Raw genomic sequence first — 25,155 nt, forward strand, 5'->3', positions numbered from 1 at the left:
TCTATCAGATCTCACTTTTACAATTTACCGTGAAGGGATTGACAACCCCTTTATTGCGTTGGTTAGGTCCTTGTTTGTTTGTGTAGGTGCGTAGGACTTCTAAGGAGCCTCCTACTGGATTGATATCTTGGTTCTCAAAAACTGAGGGAAATACTTACGCTACTTTGCTGGATCACCCTTTCCTCTTCAAGGAAAACCAACACAAGCTCAAGACGTAGCAGTCCTTAGTGCCTTCGTCTTCTCACGGAACAATCATGAGTAGATCAGCAAGCGCGCACCGCCCCTCGTATCCTGTAGTTGGTTAATATGCCGGAACCTCAGGAGACAGGCGCTCGAGCGGCCTTGACGACACCTTGCCGCCTCAGGAAGGCCCGCCTCGAGCAAGCAGCGGTTTGGTCCGCTAAATGCTAAGTAAAATCGCTTCATATGCTACGTGTCACCGGCCGAAGTCCCTTTCCTGGGCACCCTCACGAGGAACACCACTCCTTTTTGTGCAAGCTGCTTGCATGTTACAAGGGGGGTTCTTGATTAACCATCGCGCCTCAGGAGCCCCTACTGGCTCTCAGGCCCTCACCCCCTGGCCTTGTCCCGGGCATCGCGACCTGACATACCAGCGGAGGCTGAACTCGCCTGAGGGCTGGGTCCTGAGGATGTAGAGAACCTTGGTAAGTAAGGAAATGAGGGAAAAACCCCACGTGAGAGCACGATAAGTGGGCGCGGCCCTGCCATGCTGGCACTGCTCAAAATATCAAAGAACGCCAATCTTTTCACGCACCCCTAGTTGGACTTGCCTTGGTTCATTTCAGAGCAAAAGCAGAGGACCAGGCTCCAGGAAAGTGCGCCTTCATGATGCAAAAAACCCTCACAAACCATGAGCCCCAGAGCTAAGTCATCTTCTCTGCACCAAGCGTGATCTTTACTATTGACATTGCATCTCCATTTTTTGCAATCTCGTTTGGACGGAAAACCCATTTTTCTCTCGAGAGAGCCGCTTGCGTGTCAAGGGGGACCTCTTGAGCATCGTGCCTCGGGAGCTCTTACCGGACCTCGGGTCACTCACCTCCTAGCCTTGCACACGACATCGCGACCTTGCATACCAGCGATAGCAGAAGCCTACCTGGGGACTGGGTCCCGGCGATGTAGAGCACTAAGCTACCAAGAGGGAAAAGGGGCTCGAGCCCAAAAGAGATACGCCGACATGACTTAAAAATGCAGATAAAAATATTAGGATAAGGGCACAAGCGTCGTAGTTCCTTACACACCCCCGCGGGGCTCTTCATGGTTTTTGATGCAGGAAATAAAAGAACAAAAGAATTAGCCTCCCGGAGGCCGCGGCTCCTGAGGCATTGGTTCCAACGCCGCCGGCACTCAGTCGGAGTCCTCCTCCACCTTGACGCTGGGGCGTGGCGGCTCGTCGTTGTCGTCGTTGCTCGAGCTCCCCCCGGAGGAAGCGCCGTTGCTGCTGGAGGCGTCACGGCCGTTGCCAAGGGCAAGTTCACCGCCGAGGACGTCGCCACTACGGCGGCCGTCATCGTCGGAGGAGTGATTGTTGTTGCCGCTGCTATCGCTCTCCGGGAAGCATCCTAGGCGTCCGCCGTCTTCCATGAAGATCTTGACGAAGAGCGTGGTCGCCCCGTCATACTGGAAGTGGAGGGTGTGCCTCCCCTTCAGGCTGCGAGTGCGGGCAAACGACTGCCGCCCCTGGGTCAAGTATATGTAGCCTGAGGGGGTGACCTCGACTACCGCCCACGAAGACCTGTTGCAGCAGCCGTAAGGCTGCAGCCACATCCCGATGGGTCCTCCCGCTTGCAGCTCTTCCATAAAGGAGCGCGGGAGCTAGTTCCAGGTGCACGGCGGACTCTCCATCCACACCACAAACTCGCGGCCATGTCATCCGAATGGTCCCATGGGCGAGGTGGTCGGGCGCCCACCGTGTGCCTCCCACCTCAGCCTCGGCCACCATGACTTTTGCGGGAAGGGTTCTTCCCACGGCTACCGGTGCCAGAGCGGACCCCCAAAGGAGCGTGCCTGTGCCCCTAGGGAGACGCCGCCAGTGTCGTGGTGGACTTATGGGGACGGCTACGTCCCTTCTTGGGTGGCGGCAGTTCTGGCTTGTCCCGTGGTGCCTTGCGCTTCTCTGCGGCGGTGAACCTCCTCACTGGCGCCATGGTTGCTACGGAAAAAGTTTGGGGGTGGAGAAGTGAGAAGACGAAGATGGGTTGGGCGCTCAGTTCCCTTCGCCCTCTTATAGACGATCGGGGAAGGCCAACCAGCATCCCTTGACATTCACAACAATGATGGCCTCACAGCGCGCGCACCAGGATTTTTGTCAGCCTGGGAAGTTGCCGAGGTGACGTGGGGAAGCGGGGTGTCCGTGTCCCATCATGCGCCACACGTCAATCCTGGACGCAGGTGATTGGGGCCTCCATCGCTTCATCCTCCCTTTGTTGACTTCACCTTGAAGCCAGGTCGAGCGTGTCTTAGGCCCGGGGGCTACTGTGGGCGTTCTGGGATCGGGGGTACCCAGCCTGCCTGCCTGCGGCCCAGCTCGTGGCTCCATCAATGGCCCGACGTGGCCTAGCTCCAAAGTTTCACAAGCGAGACCCTCGCGAGGGCCCCCGCCTCGTGAGGCGAATGATGCCAAGGCCCCTCGAGGAGCAGCCTCCCGAGGCTGACTCATGAGGAGCGGAGATCTCTATGCAAGCACCTTACCTCGCAAGGCGTGCAATGATGTGAGCCATGATGACCAAGGCTAGGCGGGCGCTAGCGAGCGCAGGAGAGGACAATTTCCTCTTTGGTGCTAAGGAGGCAAGGACGTACGTGGGCTCCCAAGGAATCCCCCAAAGGTTTCTGTTCTAGTGCAACAAGATCAAGAGCATGAGTTCGGTAGGACGGAGGTCATCGCCGAGCCCACCACTACGTCACAACTAGGAGCTTTGCAGACGAAGACCACCTTTAGTCAGGATAGGATGTACTCCTGTCCCCCGTCAAACTAGCCATTATGGAATCCCTTCTCGCCTAAGCTATGAGGGAAGAGTACCAAGGCCACTATAAATATTGGTTAGTCTCCACCGCAGAGCAGGACCAATTCTTCGACCATCGAGCTCTCCCGAGGGAGCTCACGCTTATACTAGTCCATACTCATCCTCCTCGAGAGGCAATCCTCCACAAAGTAGGAGTAGGGTTTTACCCCGCAAGGTGGCCCGAACCTGGGTAAACTATTGTGGCCATCTCTTCTTCCCGCAAGGTGACCTATACAATTTGCTATTGTATTGGGTGTGTTGGGGACACAAGAGATTTCTTGTATTTGATTGCATGATTGCCTGAGAGAGACTATCTTCATCCTACGCCTCCCACGGATTGATAAACCTTAGGTCATCCACTTGAGGGAAAATTGCTACTGTCCTACAAAACTCTGTGCTTGGAGGCCCAACACGTGTCTACAAGAATAAAGTTGTGTAGTAGACATCAAGCTCTTTTCTGGCGCCGTTGCCGGGGAGGTGAGTGCTTGAAGGTATATCTTTAGATCTTGCAATTGAATCTTTTAGTTTCTTGTTTATTCACTAGTTTGGTTTATAAAAGAAAACTACATAAAAAATGGAATTGAGGTTGCATCATATTATCGATCATTTTTATAATGCCTTTCTTGAAAATGATGGTTCAGAAAATTGTGCTCAATTGTTATAAGAAGAACTCAATAAAATGTTTGGTACAAATTATTTGAATGATGATCATGATTGCAATGTTGTTAGTATGAATTCTTTGAATATCCAAAATGCTAATGATGATTGGACTAGCCATGATAATGATGTCTCGTATAAGAATGTCAATTTTTGTGGAGTAAACTGGGAGTGTACAAGCACACCAAAAAGGGAAGATAGATTTTTTAAGAAGCATAAATATTTAGAAACAAAAAAGTTGCAAGAGAGGCTAGATGATTGTGCTGAAAGATTCAATATATTTCGCCATCCTTGTGAACTTTGCAATGAACATGGTCATTTAGAACTCCAATGCTATTTGTTTCATGATCAAATTATGTCCAAAAATTGTTATAACTTGATTACCCTTGAGCATCATAAAGAGCTTAGTCTTCTTTTCGGGTATGAAGAAATGAAACGTATAACTAAGGATATTCCAAAATTTAATCTCAATAGACTTTTTGATTTTGAGCTAGAGGAAATTTATATGTTTTGTGCGGTAAATTGCATTGATAATCCTTATATTGCCAACTATCTAAAGACAAGAAAACAAATAGAGCATGAAGAGAGTACTAATGAAAGGGAAAATATTTCCCAATACCCTCCTAGTGTTTATTATGATGAATCGGGTAACGAGGAGGAGCTTCCTATCCAATCAATCTCTTCAACAAGATGCTCGAAAAAATGATTAAACCCACACGTGAGGTGGTGAAGAAGAAAAAGAAAAGAAGAAAAAGTAGAGGTAAAAAGGTAAATCTCCCAAGTAATATTGCTCCTATCACCATTGTGCCTCATGAAAGTGAATCAAATATGTTGATGGAGGATGATGATATTGAGTATGATTTTGTGATGCCTACTACTTGTTGTGACGATTATGATTGGGAAGACAATGATGTCTTTTATGATCTTGAAAATCTTTTTGGCACTTGCTTGGAAGAATATGATAATAATGTTTGCCATACTATTGGTGCCATTCATGCTATTGATAAGAATGATTATGATGATATGCAAAACCACAACTTGGGGATGATATGTTTGATGAGTATGAAATGTTTAAAGATTTATTTGCTGAAAATAATGCTTGTCCCAAGCTTGGGGATGCTTTGCATAATGAATATGATCCTTTGATTCCTTGTACTTCCGATAAGAAAATTTATTATGATGATAGCATGCCTCCTATTTATGATGATTACAGTGATGAAAGTGGGTTTGGAAGAGTGTCAACTCTAGGTAGTAGTGATCCCACTATTTTGAAGGGTGTTGAATCTTATTACAATATTGATGAAAGTGGATTTGGAGAGGTCATGACTTTATTTAGTGATACATCCACTATTTTGGAAGAGGTTTCAGTTGACTATATGAGAACAAAGTTGCTACTTATGATGACATGTATGCCATAAAGAGTAATAAATTTTCTCTGCTTTTGGTTCATGAAAAGAATGCTTTATGTGATATTTATATGGATGAATCTATTCATGATGCTACTGAAAATTATTATGAGAGAGGAACTTATGATTCATGATGCTCTTGTTATGCTTTATTTCTTATCTTTTATGTGAGCATCATTGAAATCATCATGCCTAGCTAAAAGGCATTAAAGAAAAGCGCTTGTTGGGAGACAACCCAACACTTTTACCTACTGTTTTTATGTGTTCACATGATTATGCTACTGTAGTAATCTTGTTTTATTGTTTTTGTTTCAATAAAGTGCCAAGTAAAGCCTTTGGGATCATGTTGGGTGATAGTTGATTTGATCTTGCTGAAAAACAGAAACTTTTGCACTCACGAAAATAACTCTCGTTTTTAACAGAAGAGTGACTTTGAGTTGATTCTTTTTGCATAATATTAATATACAAATTTCTCACGTGGTAAAAATTGTTTAATAATTTTTGGAGTAGCATAATTATGGTTTGAGTACAGATTACTACAGACTGTTCTGTTTTTGACAGATTCTATTTTCAATGCATAGTTTGCTTGTTTCCTTGTTTCTATGGATTAGATTGCTCAGTATAAATTGTGGAAATGATATTCTACAGTAGGCATTGTGTGGAAACAATTATGAGTCTTGTCTTTGACAGTACCAAAGTGAATTGGTTTCCTCTATATCATACTAACCTATCTCACGAAGTTCCGTTAAGTTTTGTGTGATTGAAGTTTTCAAGTTTTGGATGAGATGTCGATATGAGGAGAATAATAATGACAAGATCCTAATATTGGGGATTCCCAAGGCACCCCAAGGTAATATTCAAGGAAGATCCAAGCAACTAAGCTTGGGGATGCCCCGGAAGGCATCCCTTCTTTCGTCTCCAACATTATTGGTAACCTCACTTGGAGCTATGTTTTCGTTCGTCACATGATACTAGTTTTGCTTGGAGCGTCAATTTATTTTGTTACGATTTGCTTGCTGTTATTTATAATAATGATTTTCATCTTTTATTTCAATAAAAGTGGCAATGCTAGCCTTTTCCATGCTTATTTTGCAAGTATACTTGTTGCTGTTTAAAAACAGAAAGTTGATCGATGTTGCAAAAATTCCCTAGAAAAGTCAGAGTGTGATAAATTGATTAAACTTTTTGCAAAATAAGCTCTGATAAATTTTCTAAAGTGTGGTAATTTTTTCAGAATTTTTGGGTTAGCGAAGTATGATAAATATTTCATTCTTTACAGACTGTACTGTTTTGGCAGATTGTTGTTATGTTTGCATATGTTTGCTTGTTTAATGACTCTATTTGAGGATAGGAGTTTTAAATATGCAGATGCATTTAGTATGAAATGTAGAATAATAATTTTAGTGATTTTCTACAGTAAAGAATGATAAGGTTTTGCATTGATTTATACTAACTTATCTCACGAGTTCTTGGTGAGTTTTGTGTGGATGAAGTTTTTGAGATTTAGGGAAACCGTGATATGAGAGGAATTAAGGAGACACAAAAGCTCAAGCTTGGGGATGACCAAGGCATCCCAAGTTAATATTCCAAGAAGTCTCAAGCATCTAAACTTGGGGATGCCCTGGTAGGCATCCCACCTTTCTTCTTCAACAATTATCGGTTAGTATCGGTTGAGCCTAAGTTTTTGCTTCTTCACATGAGTTGTGCTATTCTTAGAATGTCATTTTGTTTTCATTTTGCTTGCTGTTTTAATAAAATACTTAGACCTGCAAGTTTTTAAATAAAAGAGAGTCCTCAAATAGTTGCCAGGGAGGCTAAGTAAGTGACACTCACATCCCATCAACGAAGCTCTTTTCTATGGATTTGCTCTAGTGCTTCACTTATATCCTATGAGTAAATTGTTGAATAAACTGAATATCATGAAGTTAAAATTACATCATGCCTAGTGGTAGCTTCACATTGGGTTTATAAAGTGAAATCTTTTGAAGCTTTACAATCACAATATTGGTCATACAAGCAATTCATGAATGATTAGTAGAAGGAAGAGAACTTTCACATGCAAATACACTATCTTGGAAATCTTTTGTGATTGTGAGCCCCCATCAAAATATTATATGTCAAAATTATTGATGTTGGAAAAGGAAGACAATGTAATGAATTATGTTTGTTCATATTCACATAGAAGTTATATTTTCATAGATCCTTCAACATGAGGTGCTTGCCCCCTATCTTTGCTAGCCAAAAATTCTGCACCAAGTAGAGATACTACTTGTGCATCCAAAAACCCTTAAACCCAAATCTTATTTTCAATAGTCCACCATACCTACCTAAGTATTGAGCAAGATCCTTCAAGTAAGTTGTCATCGGTGCAATAAGGCAATAAAAATTGCTTCTAAAAGTGTTAGATCATTTAGTGTAAGAGAAAATTGAGCGTTGTACAAACTTGTGATGGAAAAGAATAAAAGCGACAGGCTGCATAATAAAGGTTGCTATCATAAGTGGCAATATAACGTGACGTTCTTTTGCACCAAGGGGCTGAGCATACAAACAAATAAGTGCATGGCAACCTCCACTTCCCTCTGCGAAGGGCCTATCTTTTACCTTTATGTATTTACTTTCATGCAAGAGTCAAAGTTTTTCTCTCTATTCCTTTTTATTCTTCTCCTTTGGTAAGCATCATGTGGTGAGGAAAGATCTAGGCACATATATCCAGTTGGATATGGGTAGCATGAGTTATTATTGTTGACATCACCCTTGAGATGAATAAGTTGGGAGGCGAAATTATAAGCCCCTATCTTTCTATGTGTCTAGTTGAAACGTTTTGCTCATGTGTACGCGATGAGTGTTAGTAATCATACAAGACTATATGATGGTTGAGTATGTGGAGCTGTTACTTAGACTCTGTTGAATAAGTTAAATTGCAATTGCTTGGTGGCTGAGATCATAGGTTGTTGAGTTTCAAGAGAATTCATTGTTTGAACCTTAACATGTGAATTGGTTGCTACTTTGTCATGAGAAGTTTTGTAAGAAAGAATTGTTGTTATGATGTTAGGAGAAGTGATTGAAATTATCATTGATCAAACTTATGCACTTTGCTAGCATTCACACTTCATAAATTATTTATTTTATCATTTACCTAGTTGAGGACGAGTAGGAATTAAGCTTGGGGATGCTGATACATCTCCAACATATCTATAATTTATGAATTATTCATGCTAATATATTATCATTCTTGGATGTTTTACAATCATTTTATAGCAACTTTATTTCATTTTTTGGGACTAACCTATTGACCCAGTGCCCAGTGCCAGTTGCTGTTTTTTGCTTGTTTCTTACATCGCACGAAATCAATATCAAACAGAGTCCAAACACCGCGTAACTTTTTGGAGATTTTTTGTGGGCCAGAAGAAAGTCAGTGGGCCAAAGAAGCACCTGGGGGGCTGCTCGAGGGGAGCAGCACCCACCAGGGCACGCCAGGAGGCCCAGGCGTGCCCTGGTGGGTGCTGCCCACCTCTTCGCCCTATAAATTCCCAAATATTCAAAAACCCTTCGGGGTAGCCCTAGATCAGAAGTTCCTCTGCTGCAAGGCCTCTCTTTCCACGAGATCCAATCTAGACCCCGTTTCGGCACGCTGCCAGAGGGGGAATCATCACCGGTGGCCATCTTCATCATCCCGGCGGCCACCACGATGAGGAGGGAGTAGTCCATCGTCAGGGCTGAGGGTTTGTACCAGTAGCTATGTGTTTAATCTCTCTCTCTCTCTCGTGTTCTTGAGATGTCACGATCTTGATGTATCGCGGACTTTTTTAATATAGTCGGATCATATGGTGTTTTCCCCTCTCTATCTTGTTGTGATGAATTGAGTTTTTCCCTTTGAGATTTCGTTGTTATCGGATTGAATACTTTATGGATTTGAGAACACTTGATATCTGTTTTGCAATTGAATACTCATGGTGACAATGGGGTATCGTATTGATTCACTTGATATATGTTTTGGCACTCAACTCGCGGATTCCCGAGGTGACATTGGGGTAATCTTTGCATAGGGGTTGATGCACGTTCTTGTCTTTGTTTATCAGGTGGAAATCTTGGGGCACTCTTTGAAGTTCTTTGTGTTGGATTGAGTATGATGAATATGAATTTGCTTTGGTGTTATTTTAGTATGAACTCTGGGATAGATTGAACGGAAAGAATAGCTTTGTGTTATTTTAGTACGAACTCTTGAATAGATCGAACAGAAAGAATAGCTTTGAGGTGGTTTCGTTCCCTACAAACAATTTATTCTTATGTTCTCCGCTAGATAGGAACTTTGGGGTGATTCTTCATCGCACTTTGAGGGATGGTTATATGATCCAATTATATTAGCATTGTTGAGAGATTGCACTAGTGAAAGTATGCACCCTAGGCCTCATTTTCCATCACTGCAATACCGACTATGCTCCGTTTTACTATTTACTACATTGCTGTTTTTTATTGTTCGCACTACAAAAACTCATATCTACTATCCATACTACACTTTTATCACCATCTCTTCGCCAAACTAGTGCACCTATACAATTTTCTATTGTATTGGGTGTGTTGGTACACAAGAGATTTCTTGTATTTGATTGCAGGGTTGCTTGAGAGAGACTATCATCATCCTATGCCTCCCACGGATTGATAAACCTTAGGTCATCCACTTGAGGGAAAATTGCTACTGTCCTACAAAACTCTGCGCTTGGAGGCCCAACACGTGTCTACAAGAATAAAGTTGCGTAGTAGACATCACTACCTATGTCCAAAATGCCTTGTGTGATAAGACATAAAGAAGACCCTCTCGGAGATGCTCGAAAAAACGGACAAGTCCCCAAGTGCACGGATGAAGAGGACCAATGGAAAGAACTGGAGAAGTCCCTAGGACCCGGACATCTGGTCCCAAGACCCAGACATCCGGCCCTTGGAGCCTCAATTGCAGCTGCAGCCCAGCAATTAGAGCTACATGGCCGAGACATCCGGCCCGACTGCCCTGGACATACGGCGCCAGCTCGGAAATCTGGCCCGTCCATCACAAAACGCCACCGAGCCGGCCAAACATTGGCCCCGGACATCCCCCCCAAAGTCCCGGACTTCCGGCTCGATGATCGGACATCCCCCCTGTCTACGCACAGTAATGTGCTGAAGACCATGTACCCTTTCACCCCCTAGACTATATATACTCCTCCTCCACCTATGTTTTATGGTTAGCATTGTGATAGCTCATTTTGGAGATAGAGCTTTGCTCATCCACTTGTACCCCTACTCCATTGGAGACCAAGGCCTCCTAGGAGAAGATCCCCCAAGTGGATTCAAGACCCATTGTGGGAAGATCCTTCATGGATTCAAGACTTCCTTCATGGAGATGAACTAGTTACCCCTTGTATCCCCCTTTGTTGGATTTGGACCTTTGTTACCTCTTTGTGTGTTTGGATCTAGCACATGTGTGATTGGATCAAGTCAATTTGAGTGTTTCCTCTCATTTTCCCTCTCGTGTCCTTCGTGTTCCTCATAGGATTTTCTCCAAACATGAAAGATCGGCCTCACACCGTATCATCTTGGTATCATGAGCCACGTTGATCACATTTTTGGAGTCCCTACCTCTACTTTCGAGCCTAATTTTGTTGTCCAATTTAGAAAATCCCCAGAAAAATAGAACTACCAATTTTTTTGGTTTGTTGGTTTAATGATGTTTTGTTGAATTTGATCCATGGATTTGTCATGTTGCTCATAGATCTAGCCTCCCCCAACTTTTTCCTCAATTTCATCCACAAAATTTCAGGAATTTTGCCCCAAAATTTTTGTTTCCCCACCTAGTTCTTCGAGCTCATCTAGGATTTGGAGCCCCGAGCATCCGGCCCGTGGTCCCCGGACATCAGGCACCCTGGACATCCGGCCTCCCGAAACAACACCTCCTCCACCACTTCTTTTTCTTCCTAACTTTCACCAATTTTGACCAGGCTTCCACCAAGCTTTCCGCATACCACCATTGTTATCCACTACCACCTCTGAAAATTTTGACATGCTTACTTTGAGAATGTCAGTTGTGGTCTCTGTTTCCTAATGTGTTTCGGCTACTTAGGAACGATTCATCTCCGACATCACCTCCACTCATCTTCGCCACAAACCCGTCACCAACAACGACCAACTCATCATTTTGACACCGTAAATCATAAGCAAGGGCGATAACCTCGACGACACCCTAGTATATTCTCCCTTGCCATTGCATTGTTAACCCCGAGCCAATTTTGCATCACTTTCCTATCGAGACTAGCCATTTGAGTATTGCCGGGCAACGTTACTTGTGCACATTAGTGATCATCGATTACTTTGCATACATACCTCATCTTGGTATCCTCACATCATATCTTGTGTCACAAGGTTGTTCCCGCATATACACAATTGCTATCTTGGTTCGTAAAGTTTTGCCCAAGTGGACAAAGTAAGATATCAAAAGCGAAAGATAACCAAAGAGCCTTTAAGCAAGTGCCATAGCATCACACCACATTCCATAATAATTGCCATACTCGAACATCTTGGATCATCGTGAGAAAACTCACTGGAACATCATACATATATAACCTACTTGGGATAGAAGTCATTGCATTTTTTCTTTTTAGGCTGTGCACAAGTCTCGTATCCTCCTATTGAGCAATCATGCTAGCATCTCTCTAGTGTTGTGCAACAAGAGCATTTTCCGTGGATTCCACATTTTGAGCTCATTCCTTGGTTGCATGACCCCACTTATCTATCCATGCATGTGTTCCCGCGTGCCACATATTGCTTTGGTCTACTTGTTTCACTTGCAAATTTGTGAATCTTCTTCAACATTATTGATTCTTTCTAACAATTGCATAAATTTTGTGCCACCATCCTCACCAAGCTACTCCAAAGGCTTTACTTACTACACTAACGAGCGATCGTTGATCCATTTTCAACATCGGATGAGGTATATTTGGTCTAGTTTTTTCCTTTCTTCCACTCGCATATTTGCTTGAGATGATGGATAGGCCAAGTACTTCTACCAACCCACTCTTTATCGAACAAGAAGAAGAACCGAACAACTACATCACCAAGAATCAACTCTTCGGTGCACAAAGAGCTTTGCATCAAGCACAAGAAGCATTGGGCGACCGCATGGACCTACTCGCTACCGACTTATGACAATCTGAGAAACGTACAAGAGACTACTTCGACACATCAATGACATCTCTCAAGGAAGACATACGCGACATGATGGCCAACCACTCTTCTACAAGTTTGTCATACTCAAGACGACGCCATTCAAGTCGACAATGTTCATAAACATCTTCAAATGCAAGTCTACCTCGAGCCCATCCACAACGTCATCAAGACCATGAAGATCATCAAGATCCACAAAACCCATTTCATGGCAATGGTTTACAAGACTGCCTCCGGGAACATGAACGACTACATCGCCAAGCAAACGATCGCATGGAACAAGAGCAAGCTCCAATCCGCCAAGATCAACAAGTGCAACAAGACGACGACGCCCTACAACAAGAACGACTATGTGCGAGAACAAGCCCATGAAGCCCAACATGCTCTATGCAAAGCAATCTAAAACGTGCAAGAGCGCAACCGCCAAGTATGTCTACAAGAAGAGCCCATCCGACGAGAGCGACAAGAAGAAGCCGCACGCCTTGAAGACCGTCAAGAATTGAGGAACCATGCAAGAATCCCACAACCTCAACGTCAAGCTAATCAAGAGGAGCACAAGGAGCAATTGGTTCAAGACCCTCCAGCACACCAAGAGCATCTTCATAATTGACCCGCATGGATTGAAGAGCAAAACTATGGCAAGCTCAAGTTAGCCATGCCTAAGTTCTTCGGAAGCAATGATATCGAAGACCACCTTTCATGGGCATTGAAAGTTGACAAGATCTTTCACTTGCACAACTATGAAGAAGAAAATAAGATTGCCATGGCATCGCTTGAGTTCAAAGACTATGTCCTCATTTGGTGGGAGCAAGTCATAGGGAGACGAGAAGCAAAGGGTGAACCACCCATCACAACATGGAATCAAATGAAGGATGTCATGCGAGCACACTTTGTGCCAACATATTGTAGTCGAGATCTCTTCAAGAAGTTGCAACTCCTCAAGCAAGGCACCAAGTCTGTTGAAGAGTTTTACAACGAAATTGAGATAACCATGATCCGAGCAAAGTCACGAAAGATGAGGAGTAAACCATGGAACGATTCTTGAAAGGACTCAACCATTCTATCAAGAATATTATGGACCTCCAACCGTATTTGAACCTCCTTGAGCCAGTGCACCAGGCTACAAAGGCGGAGCGACAAGTGCAAGAAGACTAAAAATACGCCAAGTACTCTTCCAAGACCTACGGTTCATACAATCAAGCTTCAACAACTACAACGCCTCCTACCTCGTCAAAACCTACACCAAGCACCAGCGACAAGTCAAGCTACAAGAAAACTTCAACATCTTCAAGTCGTCCTCCTACTGCAAGCAACTTCAAGTCAAGAGCTTCATCATCGACAGCTCCACCAGATGAGACAGTGAAGACAAGTTCCATCAAATGCTTCACATGTCAATGCCGAGGACACAAGACATTTGGGTGCCCCACTCGGCATACCATGATAGCCAACAACGACGAGACCTATGACTCGATGAGTGAGGAAGAAATGGAAGCGCTTGAGCATGTCGCCATGCACCAGCGCGTGAATGAAGATGAAGATGACCAAGTCTTTTGTGACAATGAATCGAGCCCCGCTCTCGTTGTCTCCAAGGTCATGACACTTCAACACCAACAAGACGAAGACCAACGTTGCCACATTTTCCACACCAAAGCGGACATCAATGGACGTACCGTGAAGGTCAACATCGACGGAGGAAGTTGCCACAGTTTGGCAAGTGAAGAACTATGCTCCAAGATACAATTGCCTAAGATGAAGCATCCTCGTCCCTACAAGGTCCAATGGCTTAGCGACTCTGGCACCATTCAAGTGGAGCACACCATTCAAGTATCCTTCAAGATTGGAGCATACGAAGACACATTGGAGTGTGTTGTGGTTCCCATGTCCGTTTGCCACCTCCTACTTGGACGACCATGGCAATTTGACCGCGACATCAATCATAATGGGTGAACCAGTCACTATAGCTTCAAGATGAAGGGCAAGGAATACATGCTACGACCTATGTCTTCGAGCCAAGTGATCACCGACAAGAAGAATCCACCCATCATGGAGAGAATAGTGAGAGCGTGAGCCACCAAAAAGAGAGTGAGAGCCACAAGCCAAAAATGAGTGCCTCCACGATGAGCAACAAGAAAAAAAATTAGTGCCATTTGCTATGAAACTAGAGATGAGAGAATTATATGAGAACCCATCTCGCGTTATGCACTATGTTCTAGTGTGCAAAGATGAAGCATCACAGACTAACACCTCTCAACATCTACCTTTAGTGTTGTCTCAGTTATTGCAAGAATATGAGGATGTTTTTCCCGATGAGCTACCTCCATGTCTACCTCCACTATGAGGCATCGAACATCGCATCGACCTCATCCCCGGCGCACCTTTACCAAACAAGGCACCTTGCCGCGTCAATCCCAAAGAAACCAATGAAATACAAAGGCAAGTACAACACCTCATTGACAATGGGCAAGTACGTGAAAGCTTAAGTCCTTGTGCCATTCCGATTATTCTTCTGCCTAAGAGGGATGGTAGTTTTCGCATATGTGTTCCGATTGTCGTCCCATAAATGCTATCACCATTCGCTATAGGCATCCCATTCCACACCTTGATGATATGCTAGATGAGCTTAGCAAAGCCACCATTTTCTCAAAAATTGATCTTAAAAGTGGTTATTAACAAATCCACATTCAAGAAGGTGATAAATGGAACAAAAAATAAAACAAAATTTGGCTTGTATGAATGGCTAGTTATGCCTATAGGCTTATCCGAAGCACCCGGTACTTTCATGCGCATGATGCATTATGTTCTTTGCCCCTACATTGGCATATTTGTTGTGGTCTACTTTGATGATATACTTGTGTTTAGCAAGTGTAAGTGCATCTAGTGCCCCTTAGTGATTTTGGTGTATTGAAGACTTATAGGTTAAGGGAGTAATGTGTTTGAGAGTGTACACAGGTCTTACAAGTCTATGAGGAGTTTGGTATATCCAAAAAATGTCGACCCCTAAAAACGAATGTCTTCACCTGAAGACTTTGTGCTTTTCTTGAAGACTTTGAAAATGAGGATATTGGTGTGACCTTGAACATATTGAGGTTAGGACTATGAAGCGTCAAGACTTTTCTTTTTGTAGTTTCATTTCCTTCTCTTGAGTCATAGGAAACACCATACTGTTAAAGGGAGTCATGGTAATACTAAGGAAAATTTTCCAAGTGATTCTCATCTCAAAGCCTACACATACCCAATCCTTCAAGTGAAGCCTTTGGAAATCTCTTGCAGTTCAGTCAATTTCTTCAGTGAAAGAGATGAAGTTCTTCTGGTCTCTCAGGAATTTGTTCTGACTGTGGAGTTAGGATTTTGCCAGTGCAAAATGCCTACAGTGAGAAACATGATAGCCTTGAGGAATTTCATGGCTCGAATTTCAGACCACTGTTGTGCTTCGCGCCAGCTGTCCAGATATATTATCCACATAATGGTCATATCATTAGGGGCATTTATGTCTTATCATGTCGGTTGCACCCTGGCTATAAATAGCCCCCCCCCCACAACCACTAACTGGTTGGATGCTCCGAGAGAGATTGCCAAGTGTTATTTAGAGCATCCCATCCTCTGAGGACTTTGAGAGAAAATCATCAGTGACGAAAACCGAAAACCCCAACACCTAAAACCCAAAGTGATTGAACATCACTGAAGAGACTGTTCCTATGTGGAACTGGCGCTTTTTATCTTTGAAGACTGTGCATCTTCCACACGGTTAGGCGTCATGGTCTGGAGCATCCAAGAGGAGTTGTGGATCGCCGAGTGACTGAGTTTGTGAAGGTTTGGAAGTCTACCTTGAACACTTACCACGAGTGATTGGGCGAGGTCTGTGTGACCTTAGCTCAAGGAGAATACGGTAAGGACTGTGTGTCCTTAGGTTTAAATACCAATCCACTCCAACCAGACGTACAATTGTCACAATAGTTGGAACTGGTCTACCAAATCACTGTTTCCACCGAGCTACTGGTTCTATTTCCTCAACCCTTCCCTTTCCTCGTTTATTTGTTGATGATATTGATCGTTATTGATTCAAGACTTTGACTGAAGACTTTCATTGGTACAACAAGGTGCTATATAAATGGTTTTTAACCCCTTTCCGCGATGGCATTTGGAACCGTCGCCAAGTGAGTTTGAGCGATAGGGGGGTCCTTCCCACACAACCCAGAAACCGTTGGGGATATGCCCTCCTGGCACACACGCTCGGCAAAATAAGGTCATGTGCGACCGATGAGCGATCAAATATGGTTATACGTACATTAGTGCTAAAAAATACAATTATATAGGGGAAATCATTTCCGGACGTAAGTACATCCCACATAGTCAATCCCCGCTAAACCTTTCCATTCATATATACATCCCACACAGTCGCTCGAAGGAAAATGTTTCCATTCGCAGGCACATCACACACAATTTTCCTCGCTAAATCGTTTGTGATAGCGTTGCCATTGCACACGATATTAACAATTTTATCATTTGCGTTGTTTAATGCATCACACACGGTGTGTAGAAGAAACTGTGTGGCAAAGGTTGTCCATCACACACAGTTTTTATGTGGTAAACGTTTGCGCAAGGTAGCCTAATGCAAACAGTTTTCAAGAGAATGTCGTGTGTGATTGTTCATTGATCCAACCACGGTTTATTCCTAGAAATTGTGTGTGTTGCCTGAGGTCATCGCCCACAGTGTTTTCTGAATAACCGTTTGCAATAGAAAAACCCAATTAGCAGGCTAATTGGCCATTAACAGGCTAATTGCCCTATTATTAATAATCCATTTATTAATATAATTGACATTCATATTAAGCACATAATATATTTCATTTCCATATTAAGGAAGCAGGATTTCATAAATGAAATACATCAGAGTACAACATGATATAGCTTCAGCACTCAGCAACCCCATTACACATTTGCACCAGCACCATGTTTCACATGCAACATCTAGAACCTTTCAAAATTAGCATCATAGACGGTACATAGACAAATGCATCTCATCTGGAAAACTGCTAAAGCGGAAGGTGAATATTGAGCCTTCATTGACGTTGAAGGTCTTTGCAACCTTAGGCCAGTGCCTGTGGATGATTGACCGTTCATCCTTCGTCCTCTTCAAGAACACTTCAATATTGAACCGCGGGTGTTGTATGAAAACCTTCCTCGCCTCCTGACCGTAGAGGTGATTTGAGAAGTAATCATCAGTGAACTGCTTTGGAAAGGCCTGAAACAAGGATGTGCATAAATATCCTCTCTATATTGGAAATGGAGCTAATGAATAAAAAATGCAAGGTATAATAGTTAGTACCATCTTGTAGTTAACTGATGTCTTCTTCATTGTGCAGACAAAGATCTTGTTGTTTTTTGTCACTAATTTCTTTATCCTAACAATCTTTCTGATTTTCTTGACTTGATTGATTTTCATGGACAACTCATTTCCCCATATGCAAAAAGGGTCGAATAGTGGGTTAAAACCTCTGACAGCAGGACCTACATGTGCAAGACCAAATTGTTAAAAACCTAAATATTAGAATGGTTCCTGCAATTGCACAATAATGTGCTATTAGATAACAGACCATGCACGTGCTAACGTTGATTGTAAACCTCAGTGCTTCCCATTGTTTCCGTACAACACATATAAGGTAGCTAGTCATCAGGTTAAGTAAGGGTTTGCATGCTATCAGTAAAATATGTTGATGAAAAATAAGCACATTGCAGATTCATCAGATTAATTCAAGCCACATGGAAAACCCATTTATCCAAACAAGCATGATTAAGAACTAGGAAATATAGTACTTGTATATGTTTCTCATGTATTAAGTGCAACCAAATTCGATTTATTCCTCACATGCACAACAATACAAAATTCTCCCCACGACAATTGGACATCGCATTGCAGAATTGAACCAAGCAGTTAACTAAACACCATAAAAAATAAACTAAACATTAATTGAGCACCACATTGCATAATATAACATACTCCTAATAAAAGATCAGAGAGTTAACCAAACCAAGAGTGCTTAACAGCTTGGAAATATAGCAATTGTATTTGTTTCTCATGTATTTAGTACAGCCAAATTCAATTTATTCCTCACATGGTATACAATAACAGAATGCACCCACAACAATTGAACATCGCATTGCAGAATTGAACCAAACAATTAACTAAACACCACAACAAATGAACCAAACGTTAACTGAGCACCACATTGCACAATATAACATACTCCTAATAGAAGATCAGACAGATAACCAAACCAAGCATCCTTAACAACTTGGAAATATAGCAATTGTATTTTTCTCATGTATTTAGTATAGCCAAATTCGATTTACTTCTCACATGGTATACAATAACAGAATGCACCCACAACTATTGAACATCGCATTGCAGAATGAACCAAACTGTTAACTAAACACCACAACAAATGAACCAAACATTAACTAAGCACCACATTGGACAATGTATAACAAACCAAGCATGCTTGACAACTTGGAAATATAGCAATTGTATTGGTTTCTCATGTGTTTTGTAAAGATAAATTCGATTTATTTCTCACATGGAAGACAATAGAAAATTGTAGCCTGAAGAATTGAACATCACATTTGCAGAATTGAACCAAATAGTTAACTTAAGACGACAAATAACTAACCAAACATTTAATAAGTGAGCACCACACTGCACGACATATAGAACATATACACTAGAGCAACTAATTGCATGGTAAAATTAGATAGCACAATTAACTCGAATTTGTTAAGGAAAGGCAGGAGAAGCATACGCAATGGGTAACTGAGCATGCTTAACCGGCGTAACTAGCAAATGGCAAGGTGCTCCTCCAAGACTTGGGGGTCGGCACAAATGACAGCCATCGCGACCTCATCCGTGTGTGCGGCCGTGATTTGCTTCTCCGCTGCCAGATGCTCCTTGAGCTCCTGACTATACCGCGTGCATGATAACCCACAAGTGTAGGGGATCGCAACAGCTTTCGAGGGTAAAGTATTCAACCCAAGTTTATTGATTCGACACAAGGGGAGCCAAAGCATATTATTGAGTATTAGCAGTTGAGTTGTCAATTCAACCACACTTGGATAACTTAGTATCTGCAGCAAAGTATTTAGTAGCAAAGTAGTATGATAATAAAGGTAAAAGTGGCAAAAGTAAAGATAATAGTTTTGTAGTAATTGTAATAGTAGCAACGGAAAAGTAAATAAGCGAAGCACAAGATGTGAAAAGCTCATAGGCATTGGACCAATGATGGATAATTATGTCGGATGCGATTCCTCATGTAATAACTATAACATAGGGTGACATAGAACTAGCTCCAGTTCATCAATGTAATGTAGGCATGTATTCCGAATATAGTCATACGTGCTTATGAAAAAGAACTTACATGACATATTTTGTCCTACCCTCCCGTGGCAGCGGGGTCCTAGCAGAAACTGAGGGATATTAAGGCCTCCTTTTAATAAAGAACCGGGACAAAGCATTAGCACATAGTGAATACATGAAATCCTCAAACTACGGTCATCACCGAGAAGTATCCCGATTATTGTCACTTCGGGGTTGTCGGATCATAACACATAATAGGTGACTATAGACTTGCAAGATAGGATCAAGAACACACATATATTCATGAAAACATAATAGGTTCAGATCTGAAATCATGGCACTCGGGCCCTAGTGACTAGCATTAAGCATAGCAAAGTCATAGCAACATCAATCTCAGAACATAGTGGATACTAGGGATCAAACCCTAACAAAACTAACTTGATTACATGGTAAATCTCATCCAACCCATCACCGTCCAGCAAGCCTACGATGGAATTACTCACGCACGGTGGTGATCATCATGAAATTGGTGATGGAGGATGGTTGATGATGACGACAGCGACGAATCCCCCTCTCCGGAGCCCTGAACGGACTCTAGATCACCCCTTCCGAGAGAGATTAGGGCTTGGTGGCGGCTCCGAATTGTAAAACGCGATGAAACTTTCTCTCTGACATTTTTCTCTGCAAGACGGAATATATGGAGTTGGAGTTGAGGTCGGTGGAGCCTCAGGGGGCCCACGAGACAGGGGGCGCGCCCAGGGGGGTGGGCATGCCCGCCACCATCGTGGACAGGGTGTGGGCCCCCTAGTCTTGATTCTTTTGCCAATATTTTTTATATTTTCCAAAACTTGCCTCCGTGGATTTTCATGTCATTCCGAGAACTTTTGTTTTCTACACATAAAACAACATCATGGCAGTTCTGCTGAAAACAGCGTCAGTCCGGGTTAGTTTCATTCAAGTCATGCAAGTTAGAGTCCAAAACAAGGGCAAAAGTATTTGGAAAAGTAGATACGCTGGAGACGTATCAACTCCCCCAAGCTTAAACCTTTGCTTGTCCTCAAGAAATTCAGTTGATAAACTGAAAGTGATAAAGAAAACTTTTACAAACTCTGTTTGCTCTTGTTGTTGTAAACATGCAAAGCCAGCATTCAGGTTTCAGCAAATATTATGAACTAACCATACTCACAATAACACCTAGATCTCACAGTTACTCATATCAATGTCATAATCAGCTAGCGAGCCATAATAATAAAACTCGGATGACAACACTTTCTCAAAACAATCACAGCATGATATAACAAAATGGTATCTCGCTAGCCCTTTCTGAGACCGCAAAACATAAATGCAGAGCACCTTTAAAGATCAAGGACTAACTAAACATTGTAATTCATGGTAAAAGAGATCCAGTCAAGTCATACCCAATATAAACCAATAATAATGAATGCAAATGACAGTGTGCTCTCCAGTGGGTGCTTTTAATAAGAGGGATGATGATTCAACATAAAAGTAAATAGATAGGCCCTTCGTAGAGGGAAGAAGGGATTTGTAGAGGTACCAGAGCTCGATTTTAAGATAGAGATTGAATAACATTTTGAGCGGCATACTTTCGCTGTCAAGGCAACAACTATGAGATGGCGATATCTTCCATACTACATGCATTATAGGCAGTTCCCAAACAGAATGGTAAAAGTTTATACTCCCCCACCACCAACAAGCATCAATCCATGGCTTGCTCGAAACAACGAGTGCCTCCAACTAACAACAGCCTTGGGGCAGTTTTATTTAATTATATTGATTTGCTTTGATCTTTTTGGATCGTGGGACTGGGCATCCCGGTTACTAGCCCTTTCTCGTGAATGAGGAGCGGAGTCCACTCTTGAGAATAACCCACCTAGCATGGAAGATATAGGCAGCCCTAGTTGAAACATGAGCTGCTCGAGCATACAAAACAGAATTTCATTTGAAGGTTTGGAGTTTGGCACATACAAATTTACTTGGAACGGCAGGTAAATACCGCATATAGGAAGGTATGGTGGACTCATATGGAATAACTTTGGGGGTTTAAGGAGTTTGGATGCACAAGCAGTATTCCCGCTTAGTACAGGTGAAGGCTAGCAAAAGACTGGGAAGCGACCAACTGAGAGAGCGACAACAGTCATGAACATGCATTAAAACTAATTCACACCGAGTACAAGCATGAGTAGGATATAATCTACCATGAACATAAATATCATGAAGGCTATGTTGATTTGTTTAAACTACATGCGTGAACATGTGCCAAGTCGAGTCACTCAATTCATTCAAAGGAGGATACCATCCCATCATACCACATCATAATCATTCTAATAGCATGTTGGCACGCAAGGTAAACCATTATAACTCATAGCTAATAAAGCATGGCACAAGCAACTATAATCTCTAAATGTCATTGCAAATACGTTTACTTCATAATAAGCTGAATCAAGAACGATGAACTCATCATATTTACAAAAACAAGAGAGGTCGAGTTCATACTAGCTTCTCTCATCTCAATCAGTCCATCATATATCGTCATTATTGCCTTTCACTTGCATGACCAAACGATGTGTATAATAATAATAGTGCACGTGCATTGGACTAAGCTGGAATCTGCAAGCATTCAACTCAAGAGAGAAGACAAAGTAATATGGGCTCTGAGTTAAATAAACAATCATGCATATGAGAGCCACTAAACATTTTCAATATGGTCTTCTACTCTCGATCCCCAAAGGAAAGAAAAGAAAATAAAACTATTTACACGGGAAAGCTCCCAACAAGTAAGAAGAAGAACGAGAAATCTTTTTGGGTTTTTCAATTTAATTACTACTACAAGCATGGAAATTAAACTAACTAATTTTTTGGTTTTTCTCAAAGTTTATCAAACACACAAGAATAAGGCTAGAAAAACAAAATTAAACTAGCATGGATAATACAATAAAAGAGTATGAGCACCGACGACTAGAATAGTGCGTGAACATGAATGTAAAGTCGGTGAGAAATGTGTACTCCCCCAAGCTTAGGCTTTTGGCCTAAGTTGGTCTAACTCCCCGGTGTACTGAGAGGTGTAATCAGGATACCACTGGCTGGCCATCTCCGGGTCCCACTGGTAGGATGATGCACGATAAGGGTCCAGTGCAGGTTCTGGCTCAGGCTCAGGTTCTGGAGTGGATGCTTGGCCTCGATGAGCGTACACCGCTTCCGGTGTGACAAGAAAATTATCTGCAATCAAATCAAACAACAGAGGTGCAGGCAAAATAATAGTCTCATTGTGTTTCTTATTAAACAGGTTATACAAGAGCATCTTATCTTTGTTGTCAGCAATAAACTCATGCGCTACCATGCTCTTGTAATCTAAAATGTAAGGAGGCAATTTTGTCTCCTCTTTCTCATGGTGCCTAATAGGTATCTCAAAATATCTAGCAAGACGTGCAGCATAAGATGGGGCCTTTTGTACGATTCAGGCTTAGCCGTTTAGCAATGACGGCACCCATACTAAAACTACTATCTCCAAACAAGGCATGGTGAAGAATAATAATATCAGGAACATTGAAGTTTCCACTATTTCCACGACCAATCAAGCATCTGCTAGCAAATATGGAAAAGTAGCGTAAAACAGGAAAGTGTATGCTAGAGATTCTCGCATCGGAACCCTTCTTTGGATCCCCTATAGTGATAGTGTTAACAAAGCTATCCACATCTCTACGGTGTGGTTCCTCTAATTTTCCCTCAAAGGGTATCCTACATACCGCGCAAAAATTACGTAAAGACATTTCCGTTAATTCATCATATAAATGAAATGATACTGAAGCCGGTGACTTCTTAGGATAATAATAAAAGTTTTGCACGAAAGTATTGGTGAGTAAGAGATACTGATCGATCCGGTCGTGGAGGAAATCGGCGAGGCCTGCATTCTCGATCAAAGAATAAAAGTCTTCATAAATTCCGGCTTCTTTCAAGAAATCGTCACAGGGCCATTCACACGGCCGTACTTCCGCTATGCGAGGAAGATTATACTTGGCCTTTTCCTTCTCTTTAGCTTGTTTTTCCTGGGAGCCTTGGCTAGAAGAGCCCCTCAAAAATCTCCTTAACATTTTCTGAAAATTTCTGAAATTTTAGTAACTTCAAAATAAAAGTGAACAAAACTAAACAAGATTGGTAGCAACTACTCCTACAAGTGCCTAGAGCCTATATCATGCATTAGAATTACTTGGGACCTCATAAATTTAACATGCAAGCTCAAGAACATGGTCACCTATGCAGCAAAAATTTGCAATGAATAAAACACTAGAACAAAAACTAATTGGACCAATAGAGGAGTTACATACCAAGCAACAATCTCCCAAAGCAGTTTTGTGAATGGAGCTTTGAGCAAGGAGATCGAAAATCGCAGCAAAATGAGCTAGAACTCGTGCTTGAGCTGGATGGGGATTTTTTTGGGAAGAAGATAGAGTGTGTGGGTGCTGGCATAAGTGGAGGGGGGCCACCAGGGGCCCACGAGACAGGGAGGGCGCGCCCAGGGGGTGTGGGCGCACCCTCCACTCTTGTGGCCTGGTGCTTGCCCCTCCTGCAGTGTTTTCAGTGCCTAAAATCCTCAAATATTCCATAAAAACCATACAAAATTAGCAGGGCATTTGGAGCACTTTTATTTTCGTGATATTTTTTATTGCACGGATAATTCAGAAAACAGACGGATAATACTATTTTTGCTTTATTTATTTTAAATAACAGAAAGTAGAAAGAGGGTACAGAAGGTTGTGCCTTCTAGTTTCATCCATCTCATGATCATCAAAATGAATCCACTAACAAGGTTGATCAAGTCTTGTTAACAAACTCATTCCAAATAACATGGACCCGGAGAAATTTCGAATAACACTAAATTACCTCAACGGGGATATGAACATCCCCAATAATAAGAATATCATACTTTTTCTTGACAGTAGGAAGAGGAAATTCAAAACCTCCAATAATGATAGTTGGAACTTTTCCAATATAATTGATGCTATGAACTTGAGATTGTTTCCTCAGAAAGTGTACCGTATGCTCATTACCATTAACATGAAAAGTGACATTGCCTTTGTTGCATCAATAACAGCCCCTGCAGTATTCAAAAAGGGTCTACCAAGGATAATCGACATACTATCGTCCTCGAGAATATGAAGAATAACAAAGTCCGTCAAAATAGTGACATTTGGAACCACAACAGGCACATCCTCACAAATACCGACAGGTATAGCAGTTGATTTATCAGCCATTTGCAAATATATATCAGTAGGTGTCAACTTATTCAATTCAAGTCTATGATATAAAGAGAGAGGCATAACACTAACACCGGCTCCAAGATCACATAAAGCAGTTCTAACATAGTTTCTTTTAATGGAGCATGGTATAGTTGGTACCCCCGGATCTCCAAGTTTCTTTGGTATTCCACCCTTAAAAGTGTAATTAGCAAGCATGGTGGAAATTTTAGCTTCCGGTATCTTTCTTTTATTTGTAATGATATCCTTCATAT

Source organism: Triticum dicoccoides, chromosome 6B, assembly GCF_002162155.2.
Source record: "Triticum dicoccoides isolate Atlit2015 ecotype Zavitan chromosome 6B, WEW_v2.0, whole genome shotgun sequence".
Lineage (NCBI taxonomy): Eukaryota > Viridiplantae > Streptophyta > Magnoliopsida > Poales > Poaceae > Triticum > Triticum dicoccoides.